We start from the raw sequence: 13,849 nt of genomic DNA on the forward strand, positions 1-13,849 counted from the left end.
ATTTTGTGCAATTTTGACCTCCGACACGCGCGTTAACCGAACGATCAACAACCACCTGCGATTGTTGTCCGAAGCGTTCCACAAAATATTTACTTCGGAGCTGCGTCGGAGGTATTCGACGGCGTTCGACGTCCTCTTAAAGCAGCTCCTCGCGTAAGGTACGAGCAGAAGCATTGACCCTAGGCTCAGGTGCACCGTCAGGTGCTTTCGAGTTGGTAGGGAGTCAGGTGAACCAACCTATGGAGAGAGAGAGAGAGAGGATAGGTGGAAGGTGGAGCGAACCGCTATGGAGGGAAAGCCGTCCGCAGCTAGAACGGCTGCGATCTAAAATACGCCTGGTGTACGGCGGGGGTGTGCAGGTGGAAGAGAAGGTCGGAAGGTTACAAGAGCGCAGACGCCGACCGAAAGCATCGAGGATAGCACCCGGCACGGTACCGAAGTACCGGACAGAGCTAGCTCGTCCGCATCGCTGTGTTCGTCCGACAGGCACACTCAGGGCAACCAGGGCACTCTTTAGACACACGTTCACCTGCGATCCACGTCGTGATACGCTACCGAGTTTCGCCCCCCGAGCACGCCGTGAATCGACCAGTCGAGAGAGACGTTACACGCACACACCGTCGCGAGTTACCGGCGGATTCGAAGAGCCACTCGAACCTTTCCCGCGCTCCGACTCCGACTACGGTTTTCACCTGTTAACCGAGCCGTCGCACTCTTCTTCTCAGTGGACTTTGTACAGGTAAGCACCGCACCACGTTTCGCTATTTCTTACAAACGGACCTCCGAGTATCGTACTCGAAAGTGACAGTGACAAACTACGCGGTACCTCGTGCCAGAGTCCCGGATTCGGAATCGTCGGAGTTTCGATTTCGAATATCAATTTCCGGTGGTCGACGTACAGTCTCGGGGTCAACTTAACGTCAGAGACGGGCGAAGACTTAAAAACTTCGTCGACAAAAAGTTTCCGTAGATTCGATTCGACGATCGAGAAAATCAACGATGACACTTTTCACGGTTAAGGCTATTAATTTTCGATGTAACCGGTGACTTGTTACCAAAATCGCTCTCGTACACGGAAGTAATTTGCCAGTCTCGGGACTATCGCGCGTGTTTGATGGGATATTAATGCTATTACACCCGATAATGTGGAGAATGCGTTTTCGCTGCATTACCCACCGCAACCGTAACCCCTAATCTACCCACGCGGATTTCCAGGTGGATGAACACCTGCGTACGGAACGCTCCCCTCGAGTATTACGATAAAACTCGCACGTTCCTCGTAGATCTAGCTTACGGGGGGTGGTAGAAAGATAATCATTCGATTTTATAGCAATTTCTTCGCTGAGCATCTTGACTTACGTATCCAATTTACGCTACGCGAGCAAAGGGACTGATTTCCCCGTCGTAGCGACAAAATTAATGTAAAACGAGCAAGATGGTAAACATCCGACTGGTCTACTCTCGTAAAGTTTGTTTACAAGCCTGCTATAGCTTCCGCGAGAGCGAAGCTGCGCTTTGTAGTTATTTTAATAACGGACTCCGCCCCTGCTTCCGTCTTCCGTTTATCGCCTACAAGGCAGCAACAAATTTCACCGTTATTAAACCTAGTGCACGCCGGCAAACGGTAATCTCGAGAATCCTGCATAAAGCTAGTGTCTTTCCAGGCCCGGAGCCTCGTCTTTGAAGGGTAATCCGCGTTTTAAGAGAACAACCACCCACGATTTCTACTCCTCGTCCGAGGGGAACGTTACGGTTTCCAATCGCGAGGGTCTTCGCGTCGATGTTTCCTAATTTCCTTCTGGCCCTATCCGAGCAACCGTTCCGTCAGCTGTCGGAAACGGCTCCCAAAACCCTCTCGAATCGTTGCTTAGCCGCAATATTCGCCGCCACTTTTAACGGGCCGTGCATCTCGCCCGATGGCGTTCGATTTCGATACTCCAGATTCGATAATCAACGATTCGAAAGAAATACCGCCTGTCAAACACTCTGACGTACAAACGGAAATCCAAGGACTTCTCTACACTCGAATTTAATTTAATGAAATAACAATTTCTTGAAAACGATCGAAGAGAGGCTTCAGAGTGTTGAAACTGCAATTTCTTAAAGAGAAACCGTATTTATAAAAAAAACTTTACGGAAATTATTTTTCATCGAGCGTCCCGCTACGCGACAGAGACAGGATCAAGCATTAGAAATATTAGTTACGCGAGGATGCAGCTGCGCCCCGTTGTTATTACAAAGAAACGCGTAGCAATTTCCTGCGGGTATTTTCTTTCGAAGTTAGCGACTCCCGTGGATGACGGTGTTCGTATATTTTTAATGGAAGCAAAACAGTACGGGTTTCTTTTCCAGTCGCGTTTCCTTCCGACATCCCCGACGCTCGAGACGTTAAACGCGACGGAAAGTAAATGACCGCGTTAAGAACATCGGACGCCCAACGTGCAAAATAGCCTCCGTGAGGAAATTATTGGCGAGCGATGCTTGGACGAGATTAATTTCGAGATCCGTTTGAAAAATATTCACGAAACTTCGGGAATCGGTGTCGTCGCGTTGGTAAAACTGTTTGTCTCGCGGGTTCAAGGCACGGAGGCATCGATAATTAGCTGGAACGAACTTTGCGACAAGTTTAAATAGAAACGACGCGGCTCGCTTCGCGTGTATGAAAACGCGAACGAGAAGTACCTCGAGAAGTTTTTATATAATCATCGCTGCAGCCTAGAACCGGAACTTGGAACGAGTTCTCGTCCGAGCACCAGCGAGTACTCCGAGTAACGGGCTGGAGAGGTAATAGATTTTTCGTATTTCTTATTTCAGTTGAGTCCAGTTCGTCGTGTACTTTGAAAGTTCGCGAGCTGGCCGTACTGTATCCGCGGATTATCGCGCTTTGCAACCACCGATCGACGCTGCCAACCCGAATCTTTTCGATCCTTGATACGATAGACAGCGGGAAAGCAGAAACTTCTACGAGACACGATTTACTACCAAAAGATTATTCTGCAAATATATCAGTGCGAACACGGTAGTATCGTTACCCTGAAACGGTGCACGTAAATAGAAAAATTCGTATAAGAACGGTATACGTTTTCCTCGAGTTTGCTTCGTCACGAAAACTAGAAAAGTCGAGTATCGGGACGCAAGCAAGATTAATAGATCTTCTACTTGCGTACATTTCCTTATACGCTAAGTGTAACAAAAATGTTTCAACAATTTCAATATTATTTTTGTAGTTTAGAGAAATTAAACTAGAAGTCGATTATGTTCCGGGTCGTTAGGACATTTTTCTGGAAAATCTCGACGACGATCCGCGACATTATAGTTCGCGACGTGTCGGTGTTCCTTGTCAAATTAATTAGTTTCCGGTTTAATGCTCGCCGAGTGTATTCCCATTAGCACGCAAAACATCGTCGCTAGGTCGAACTGCTCCTATGGAAACCGGTGTTTCTCTTTGTCTAACTCACTTCCGGCGGTTTCCTCGAAGTTGTTTCACCCCGTTACGTTTGCCTAACGATGGTCAGACCGAATAACTTTTGACCCCCACCCCCCTTCTGTCGCGAGGAAGAGATCCTGGGTGTCACGAGTTACTTAACCGACGAGTTTTGCAAAGCTTTCGATCGTTTCGCGATGATAATTTGCAATTACTGGCGGAAAATCCTGGCACCGTCCGAAGACTTGACCTACTTAACCGGAGGTCATTCGATGAAATTAAATTTATTATACGCACTGATTCGCTGTCGCTGGCAAAATCAGTTGTTATCGCATCGGGTACTATCTACGTAATTGAAATATCTTTGCCTGTGACATTATTCGCGCGATACCTTTTGTTACGAAAGCAATAAAAAGACGAGTTTAAAATTTGATATCCCGGTGGAAGAAAGACTCGGTCCAGTTTCGCAGCGTGGGCGATAACGCCCCCCAGGGGGGCACAAAACAAAAAATCCTTCTTCAGAAGCGTTTCAAGTAACAATAAGCTCCAGGGCGTCGTTTGGACATATTAGGGGGAACGATCATATTAGGGGGGACATGGCGGGTCAACGTAATGGCTAAACGGCTTAAGTTTCATTTACAAAACCGATGAATAATTAATTTCTCGACGCTGTTGTTCGCGGTGAAAATGTTTTTTAAAACAGAATTTTCAACGCGAAATTCCTGGTTTTCCCCGGCACGCGAAAATAGATTAAACAAGGTAAAGAATTCACCTCTGCAGTAATTTGTTTAACGTACCACGTACACGTTCCACAGGATTATGGTGGCCATTCGAATAATTCGATATATTGTTGAGAAATGATATTACAACGGTTCCAAGATTAGCGGTTTCCTTTGAAGCAACCCTGTGGTACGTACAGGACTATAAATAGTGGAAAGAAAATTAGTTTTCCGACAGCAGTTTCATCAATGTCCCACCTTGATCGTTCACTTATATCTGAATTGCATATAAGGTTTGCACGACACGGTCGTACTTCCTGTTTCGACGGAAATAGAACGAAACGTTTAAATAGTAAAATAACAAAGCTTATGATTTTTCTATCCTCGAACGTAATTGCACTTTTCGTTGGAACTTGTTAAAGCATCCCACGCGATGTAAATACGACTAAACCCGATTGCATAACACGCGTTATAATGCATGAAACTTGTTCGCGGAATCCGTTTGCGTAACTTTGGCGATTATCGTACGAATCTTCGATATTAACGCGTAAAAATCGATCGGATCGAGCCGACGGACGATGCACGCTCGGTTTTCATTCAGACATCTGTTGCGTCTATGTTCGGCGACTATGCTACACGAGGCCCTCTGATCGTCAAGGTAAATTGTAACGAGGTTTAGATCGGGTCGGGTAATGCCATTGTGCTACATAGGTCATTTCAAGCGATATTACAAAACGATCGTTTCAGCAAATTGAGTTTGTAACGCTGACTGAACAACGTTCCGGTAAACGGTAGACGCTACAACGCTTTACGCTATACCGACGCCTGCCTTATTCTACAATCTACCGACGACGACGTCGCCTAATACGCAATAGTACTTATCAAAAGTTATTGTAGGAAACATCCCTGCCTCCGAACGATTCTTACTTTCTTATTTTCTGAGAAGGATATTCACAATTTTCGTTATACCTTCTAGACCTTTTTCTGTACAAAACAGCGCTCTAAATCGTCGTTTGGGCATAACTTATGGGATAAGCTAACGTTTAATACATATACCACGTTAAATAGAATTACTGAAAAGTCCAGAACCAGAATCCAGAACCACTGGAAACGAGTGGAACCCATTAAAGCACTCTCTCCAACGAGTTTTGAAATGTTCCCAACGATCAACGTTTCTGGCCGTGTAAATTCTATATATCTCTATTATTTCCGTGCTCCAAAAGTCTCTGGATTCTTTCTAATTCTCACAATTTTCGAATTCTTTCGTCGTTATTCGGCGAATAAATAAAGAAAAGAGAAATCGGATGAAAAATTCTTCGACGCTTGTTTCTCGTGTCCGGTGTGTAAAATTCGCGTGAACCGCAGGAAAACGTGGGAGGCCAGTTTCGAACCGCAACGCGCCACGTCGCTTTACAGCGTCGACCGCGGTTAACAATAACAACGGGCCGTGGAATACAAATTCGCGCAACGTTGTTCGCGACGGTAACGATTAATCGCAATACGCTCCCGGCTGCATTAGCCCGGAACAATGAAGTCCCTGAAACGCGGTTTGTTACGGGCGCTGCGACGACCAGAAAACAATTGCACCACGAGAAACGTCTCTGCGAGTAAAGGACGAGGAGGAGCGGACGGTTTTCCGTCCGCACACCCACAGGATCCGCGAGCACGTCCAATCAACGTTGCACACTGCAGATGCAACGAAACGAGAGACAAGAGACACGTTATCGATAATAATGTTTGACTTCATGCACCCTGCGCCGCGGACACTGATATCGATTATCAGCGACGAAAAGACGGAACTTGGACAGGGACTGCCGAAGAGCTGGCAAGAGCTCGGAATCGAGGACCAATCTTCACCGATCGATCAAGCTAATTCGATTCAGAATCGACGGTCGAACCTTCTGCTTCGATTTACTTACGAATAACGTAAAGTAACATCAAATAAAAATGAGCGGGCCAGATTGAAAAATCAATTTACTAGAAAACTGTCTGGTTGGGATGACTGTACAACGTGGAACGATGCGCCGTCATGCATAAACCACATGCGAGGAACAACATCTAATGAAACGTCTTCCAAAAGATCTAGACTGAAAGCATGTTATGACACTCTGTATAATATATCGAACGAGGCGAGTGCTTTTGTGAAATTATATCTGGGTGAACGAAGAATAATTCTGTTTCGTCGCGCCATATTCAAAAGACCGATGCTTGCGGAAGATAATTTCATTTTGCTCCCCCCCTTGGTTACCTTGCCTTTGTTCGATTCTTAACAATTTACCACTTGAAACCGTGAATTGACTTGCACGGTACGCAACAATTAGACCACTTTAGATTATTCTACCGTAAAATATATTCCTTGTATCTTGTTACCTTTTTATTTTATAATAAAAAGTATATAAAAATATTCCAAATTCGTTCGATGAATACGCATAATCAGTCAGATAGTTAACTCTTGAATCAAAATGCAAATGCGAGTGAAATGGCGACCATTAAAGCGAAATCGCGATGGAAGAATCGACTTTGCGGGGACATTTCGCCGCGTTAACGTTGCACATTATACCCGGTATCGTGTTTTCCATTTTTACGCGTCGTCTCTTCGTCGCGTACAGAGGGATTTATAAGTCTCGCGACTCTATCTTCCGGGGTGCATTGATTCGTCGAGCTTCGTTCCGGGCACGAGTCGAATCCGATATAGACTGCGTGTCTCGAATCCGGGATCGCGCTGTTTCGAGGATTTAGATCCCCCGCGGAAGACGCGAGAGACGATTTCAATGAATGTTCCTAAAATGCAAATGAAACGCGACGAATCCATTTCACGGAGTTACGTGGGCAAAATACTTCCTCGGAGACGACCAACTTTAAACGTCGTTCTCGTCTTCTACTTTTTAGAAACGCGTGGAAAAAGCTGTTATTCGTTATTTTCGATGACTGGGATTACGAGATTCCCAGAAAATTTCCTTACCCAATAAATCCGTTAATACGCGAACACGAGTGATACTGTTAAAGCAACTGGTTCTATTGCCGCGGTATTAAATAATACAGGAAAATCAAGCAAAGCCTCTTCCTACCGCGATCCAAAAGCGTCGGGGTTTGGTACTTTGAATAATGGCTTCGACGTACATTATTCCTTTCCATTGTAGCTGATTTGAACTACACGGCTGGCAACAGTGCCGTTATTGTACAGTATCCGACTCGCTTTGATTCGAATTACGTCACACGGCTGCCTCTTAGAAGCCACTCGAGCTCCAACCGAGGAATGTTTTCAAAGTTCCGGGCAATTCGTAAAGTGGTCGAATCGTTGGAACAGGCTCGCGACGGGGTCTGTGTACTTTATCGCATTATGCAAATGCATTTTCCCATGGAATTCCTTCGTCGAGAGATCTCTCTGTCGGTAGCGATTCGATAGCGGGGACAATTTGTCACGCGAAACTTCGCCGATGAAAAACGAACGGACGCCCGTCGGCGTCGGCGTCGTCGTCGTCGTCGGCGTCGGTTCTTTCTACGCGCGCGGCTTTTCGATTCAACCCCGTCGATCGAAAGCTCGGGCTCGAGCTTTCCGCGCAATTCTCTCGTGTGACAAAGACCAAGCGATTAAGTCAGTCACAGAGATAAAATGCTTTGTTTTCGTTCGCAGCTTCCGTTCGCGTAAAAATCAACCGTTCGAATGCACGGCACCGTTCGAGAAAGACGAACGACCAGCGTTCTTTGTCGGGGCTGAAAAACATTGCGATTCATCGCGGGCCGCTATAATAGTCACTCGATAATGGTGCGCTCGTTTTTCCTTGTTTTTTATCTGTCGTTTAATTATAGTGCCGACGGACGCCCGTAATTTATATCGTCCCGCGTATAGACTGGTTTATATTGGCGCTAAACTCACGATCCACTGACCAGACCTATATTTAACGTTCACCAAGACGATCTTAATCTTCAAATGTTGACAAAAATGCAGGACTTCTAAGAACGACTCACAAAAATGGATTTTCTTCTACGAAAAAATTCTATTATATAATTTTTACTAGGGTGACCGAACACATTGTATAAGGGAATTTAATTTACGAATTAGAAAAATATGAGATGCCTGAGGAAACCACAGAAATTTTTATTTTTCCGTCTCTATTCCGAGAATATAATTCTGTACATCGAGAACCAAAACAATTAATAACGTATATTATTCTAAATAATGATGATTCTCGCACCGACTATTTATCACAACTTTTCCATCGCGTTATATAAACTCGCGTTCGTTCTTTCGCGCGTTTCCGATTACATTACACAAGGTATTTCTCCATTATTACCGAGGAGAATCAGGACGAAACGTTCACGTTCCCCAGTAATGCTTTCCCCTTGTATTAATTTATTTACACCGGACGGCCAATTAGACGAACGATAATCACGCGAGTCGAGGGAAAATGTCCCGGGGAATATTTCGTGAAATATCCCCGTTGCGCGCAATTACCACGGCCGTTTTCATACACTGTCACGGTGACGTTTTATAACGCGCGAGATGCTCCGCGTGGAATTTCAGCCGGAAATTCACGCAATGAGAAATCGCTTCTGAATCAACGCGACAGTAGCGATTTGTCGTGCGCCAGCTGCTGAAAGTTTGTCAGTGAAAAATGATCGCGTTGCTTCCCCTCTCGTTTTCCCTCCCCCCGTTTGCTTTTTTTGTTACCCCCCTCGATCTTCCGGTCTGTCGCACGCGCGGATAGAAACGCAAGAAACAACCAGGAAGGGGGGGGAGGGAAAAGGGCCTCGACCGTTCAATTTCGTAGCTTTCCGCGAAACCCGTAAACGCGTACACGGAGAACACGGAGAGCCGGAGTAACGTTTCTTGCAACCGATTTCGCGATAGAACGGTTCCCGTGCATGGCGAAAAGATCGTTTCGAGTCGAAACCACGCTCTCGATTAAAGAGCAATTAACCCAGAAACGTTCTTCGTTGTAGCTTTTCAATTGCCGAAACCCGATCGAGCTGCAAAAACAACCGAGAAACTCGTTGCAACGTCAAGTTTCTAAAGCGCAAACACGGTATACGGTGGATGTGCTTCGAAGGAACCGCTTCGCCAATGGATTCCGTACATAAAAATAAATGTAAAATGTTCGTAGAAAAACACGTTAGACGCGTTCCAAGAGGAAATTTTTACAGGATTGGAATACAATTTCCATCTTTCGGAGGAATTATTCCACCGAACTCGATGTAACGTGAAAATCAGATCAAACTTCTTTTTTCATTTTCTATGGCTGAGGCGGTTCCGCGCACGCCAACGCCAACGGAAAAAGCCGTTGTATATTCCGCAAAGCTACCCCAGATCGATCGTGTTCTTTCCGAAACGATCGCTGCTCCGTGGATTTTTGAATATACGAAGGATTTCTCAATGCTTTCCACGGTTTACGTCGCGTATTACTCCGCGATAGTCTTCGAGACAACAACTTCTAACGCCGGCGCTTCATACGTTTACCCAGTCGCGTGCAACTTTTCAATTACTCCCACTCGGCGGAAACGTTACCGGGAAACGTTGCACGAATTTCCATCGTTGCTCTCGAATCGATTACGACCGTGGATGATACGATCGAGAGTTTCGTTTCCCAGCGAATCGGAAACAGATAGTTCCACTGAAATCCAATAATTCGTGCGCAAGACCTTTTTAATCAATCCTGAGGGTTCTATGTTTCATTTACGAAAGAGAGCATCGCGCTTGCGCTTTCCTAGAACCAGAACACTGCTAGAAAATACACCGTACCGTCCATTATACGTATTAACATGATACCGGTCAGGAATCATGTTCCCTACGATCTTGCAACAACGATGGAAACATAACAACGAAAGAATAACGCGAGGAAACGTTACTTTTACCTCTTCTTCGTTTTTCTAATACCTAATCTAATATCTTGCTGATATTATGATTCTTCCAAATATATTAATTTCTGTCTTGCTCCTAAAGAGGCTTTATACGCTATCAGAATTGATTCGAACCTTCTATTATGCAAGGCTACAGCGATCGAATGGTAAAGCGTTTCAATTGGATAACGGAAGTTGCATAAAGAAAACTCTTCGGTAGAAAAAAAAATGAGATAGAAAAACGAGAAAGAAGCGAACGGGAAAATGATTAAATCCCGCTGGTGCGAGGGATATTTCATGCTACGGCTCGTAAGGATTAAGTGTTCTCTGATACCGTGAAATAACCAACTCGACATTTGAAGGGAATTCGTCTTTTTTCACGTCGCTTGTATCCGGGGCTTACTGTTTCGCGCGGTGAACGATATATCCCGGAAAAACCGGCTGTCTATGGCCAGGGATTAAAAACGCATCGATGACGCGGAGTGACCGTGCAAGCCCGACAAATAGGACAGAATTCCATTCCCTTCTATTTCTAAGACGTTTAACGATCGGAGGAAAAAAGTTAATAGAACGTGTCGAATGGATCAGCGAAGAATTGATTGCGTTCTCGATTGCGTTGAAAAAAGTCAAACTAACCAGTTTTCAAGTTTCTAGTATTTATTGACGAGCATTCGAAATACTAGTACCTGCTTCGTGTCGCGTATTAATCCGTATTAATTTCGACAATATCGCACCATAGAACCGAGAGCTGAACCATAGTTTTTCGCGTTTCCGTTCGACTTTTACCGATTCGATATTTAACACGATGGAAATCGACCGGACGATTTGCATATCCGTCGAAGAATCCTCTTTCCGCTTTAGTCTGGATAACACCGTGGAAAGTACGATGTCGCGTAATAGCGTGGAAACTTGTCTACGTTAAGATTCCGAGGCGCGATAGAGCGTCCATGCAAATTAAGGAGTTCATGACTGTCTGCGAATAAAGCAGAGAATTTCCGCGCCCGAGAGATAAGATCGTATTAAACGGGAAATCTTAATACGAAAATTTCGAAAACGAATCTCTGCGAATTCGTCGCCGTTCGAATCGCACGCCGAGCAATTTATCGGCGAGTAATTTGCAACCGAGCGTGACGAAAATTTAACGCAACGTTAATCTCCCTTGCTTTATTTTCGACACAACGAGCACCGCAACGTAGTAAATATCCCGCATTTCGATCGCCAATGCGGACAAATCGAATCATCGTTTATAATCTTTCGTCCCCTCGATGCTTGTTGTTTCTATTACGATTATCTCTTTCGCGTAAATTCACCGGTTACCTAATCAAACGCGATTCACCAGCCATCTTATTATTTATTGTTAAACGAATAAAATTACTCCCGGCTACTATTACGATGAATCGCTAAACAACGATAAATCAGGTGTTAAAACGTCTCGATGATCTATCAACAGTTTAATCGCCGCCAGCGACCGTCGAAATTAATCCGTTTAATTCGAAATATTCGTTTTAAATGCTTGCGAGGCATGCTGGTAACAGTAATTCGACTAAACGAATTCGAAAAGCAAAAACTTTACAACGTTTATCGGCCGTTTTGAATACTTTTCGAATTAATTCCCGCTAGCGAACGCGCAAAACGCTTTGTCCGCGACCAATTAAACGAGCAATTTTTCAACGAAAGCATTTCAATTAAACCCGTTTGAATAATGGTCGCTAGCGCGCCATTTATTTTTACGGAATTTTCGACAACCGTTTCCGAGCTATTTTGCCATTACCGAATCAACGATGAATTCAAAGCTGTGTATCCGTTAAAAAAAAAAAAAAAAAAAACACTGTAAATGTTTGATTCGAGACGAATGCGTTCCGAGCACGCGACGCGTGCGTTTTTCTCGCGATCTTATCGTTTGTCAAACTCTGTCGCATCCTCGAACAAAATAATCGATAGATCCGTTATCGCGCGATACTCCTCGAACGAAATTTTCGCGACGTCGCCGATTCTCGATTTCTTTCTCGCATTCCTCGGGGCGAACGTGAACGTTCCCGTATAAATCTCGCGACGTGAAAAAGACGTCCCCCAGGCTGGGAATTTGCACAGGTCGTGCGAAGAATGCAACGCTTGACGATTTCTCTTTCAAAATGGATTTCACGCGTCGTAGGAAATTGCATGGTTTGTCGACGACCGCTTCGCGGGACGCAACGCTACCGATCGATCTTTATCGATGTCTCGGAAAATATTAACCCCGCCGCTTACGATCTCATTTATATATTCTCAGTCGTGTTCGTTCGCTGCCAGGGAAATTTTTATTAATATTAATTATTTTACTTAATGTTGATTTTTACCAAATTGGTAAATGAAAATCAAATTTTCAAATAACTACATTGACACTTAAGGGTTAAATTTAAATCTGGGAATAAAATACCCCTGTATTAGTCGTACGTATTTTTCTGTAATGAAATTTTACTTTGGAACTTGTGCTAAACTGTTCTCCTTACTTTCCCCGTTCCTTCTTCGAATCTTCTAAAAAAAAAATGTTTTACGACTATATGAAATGTATTTTTAAAGGCATATTGGACCTAAGTGCTTCCTTTTTACTTAAGAAGTTCTGACACAGGTTTTCAAACGCTTTCGAAACTCCCTGGCTCTACAACGTTGCTTAGCTTTGATTTAAAATTTCTATCGTTTAAAAGCTTCCTAATTTGCGATTCAACGAAGACGCTTCCCCTTATTTTTACACTCGACTTCGTTCTATTTGCTTGATAAAATAATGGTGTGATTTCCATTATTTTTTAAAGGTGACCTCGATCTTTGAACTAGTTCTTTGTTTCATATAACGCGAGTTCGCGTAACAGAGCTTTGCTTAAGAACCAAACTACCGTGTTATACGGAGGATACCTATATTCGTTATAAGCGAGAAAGTTTTAGGACGAGAAGTATGTAAATGTAACCCCATTGCATGGAGGCAGTTTTGACACGAGCCCCATATAAAATTTATGAAGGATTATTCGGGCTGACGAAAAATATTATCAGAACAGGGGTGGAACTGGTTTAATTAAAATCGCGGCTGAAAGACGAAAATCTTGGAAAAAATTGAAAGGAAATGTGATTTTCTTTCGGGAAACTCGCGACCACTGTTTGGCAAACGCGGAAAGTAATATCGACGACCCGATTCTCAACGAAATCTTTAAAATGCAGAGTGAAAAAATCTATTCTCCTACGAAATTCCACGTCTGCGGCATTGACTTGTGTATTCGGTTAGCGTTCGCGTCGTTGTTTACTCTCCCGAGTGGATTTCGTCGTGAAAAGTCGTTTGTCTTTAGTCGCATTTTAGACCGGTCTATTCCATTTTCCAACCCTTGCAGAATATTCCAGTCCCGACTCACGATCTGGTTTACATTTCCAGTTTCTCCACGAGAACCTCGACCCCTCGCGTTTTCCTTCCCGATCGAAACAACCGCAAAGTTGGCGAATAAACCGTGGAAATTGAATCGAGCGCGTGCGAGGATCGAAAGGTTCCGGTGGAACTTGGCCTGGACCTCGGAAAAATGGATTATGGAAAACAGATATTAAGATTCATGTTTTCGCGACGAAGTTTAACGAGCGCCGGAAAAACGAATTAAAGTTAACTTTGTCCCTTAATCAGGTCTAAACGCAGCCGCGAGTCGAGACAACTTTTAGACTCTCCCTCCATTTATGATACGACAGCGAAGAAAATGTTCTCCGCGGTGTCTTAACTTCTCGTTCCGTGGCATTAAAGTCTCCTCGACGTGTACGGTAGTACATAAACATTAAAGCAGCATAAGGCGACGCCTCCGAGCCTCGTTCACCAACATCTGCCCAGTTAACCAGGAAAATGATTTTGCGATCCTCTCGT

At 44.3% G+C, this 13,849-nt stretch overlaps 1 protein-coding gene across 1 annotated transcript in view; it reads left to right on the top strand.

Annotated features, from left to right (window-relative positions):
• The first annotated feature begins 467 nt into the window (after nt 1-467).
• LOC122398310 (ras-related protein Rap-2a) overlaps nt 468-13,849 on the top strand; it is a 28,156-nt gene continuing 14,774 nt past the window's right edge. Inside the window, exon 1 of the mRNA XM_043398038.1 lies at nt 468-739. The gene's annotated coding sequence lies outside the window, so the exon portion shown is untranslated. The remainder of the gene's footprint in view (nt 740-13,849) is intronic.

The sequence above is a fragment of the Colletes gigas genome, unplaced genomic scaffold (genome assembly GCF_013123115.1).
Source record: "Colletes gigas isolate AHSC1104 unplaced genomic scaffold, ASM1312311v1 Colletes_gigas_Sc00011, whole genome shotgun sequence".
In the NCBI taxonomy this organism is placed as follows: Eukaryota; Metazoa; Arthropoda; class Insecta; order Hymenoptera; family Colletidae; genus Colletes; species Colletes gigas.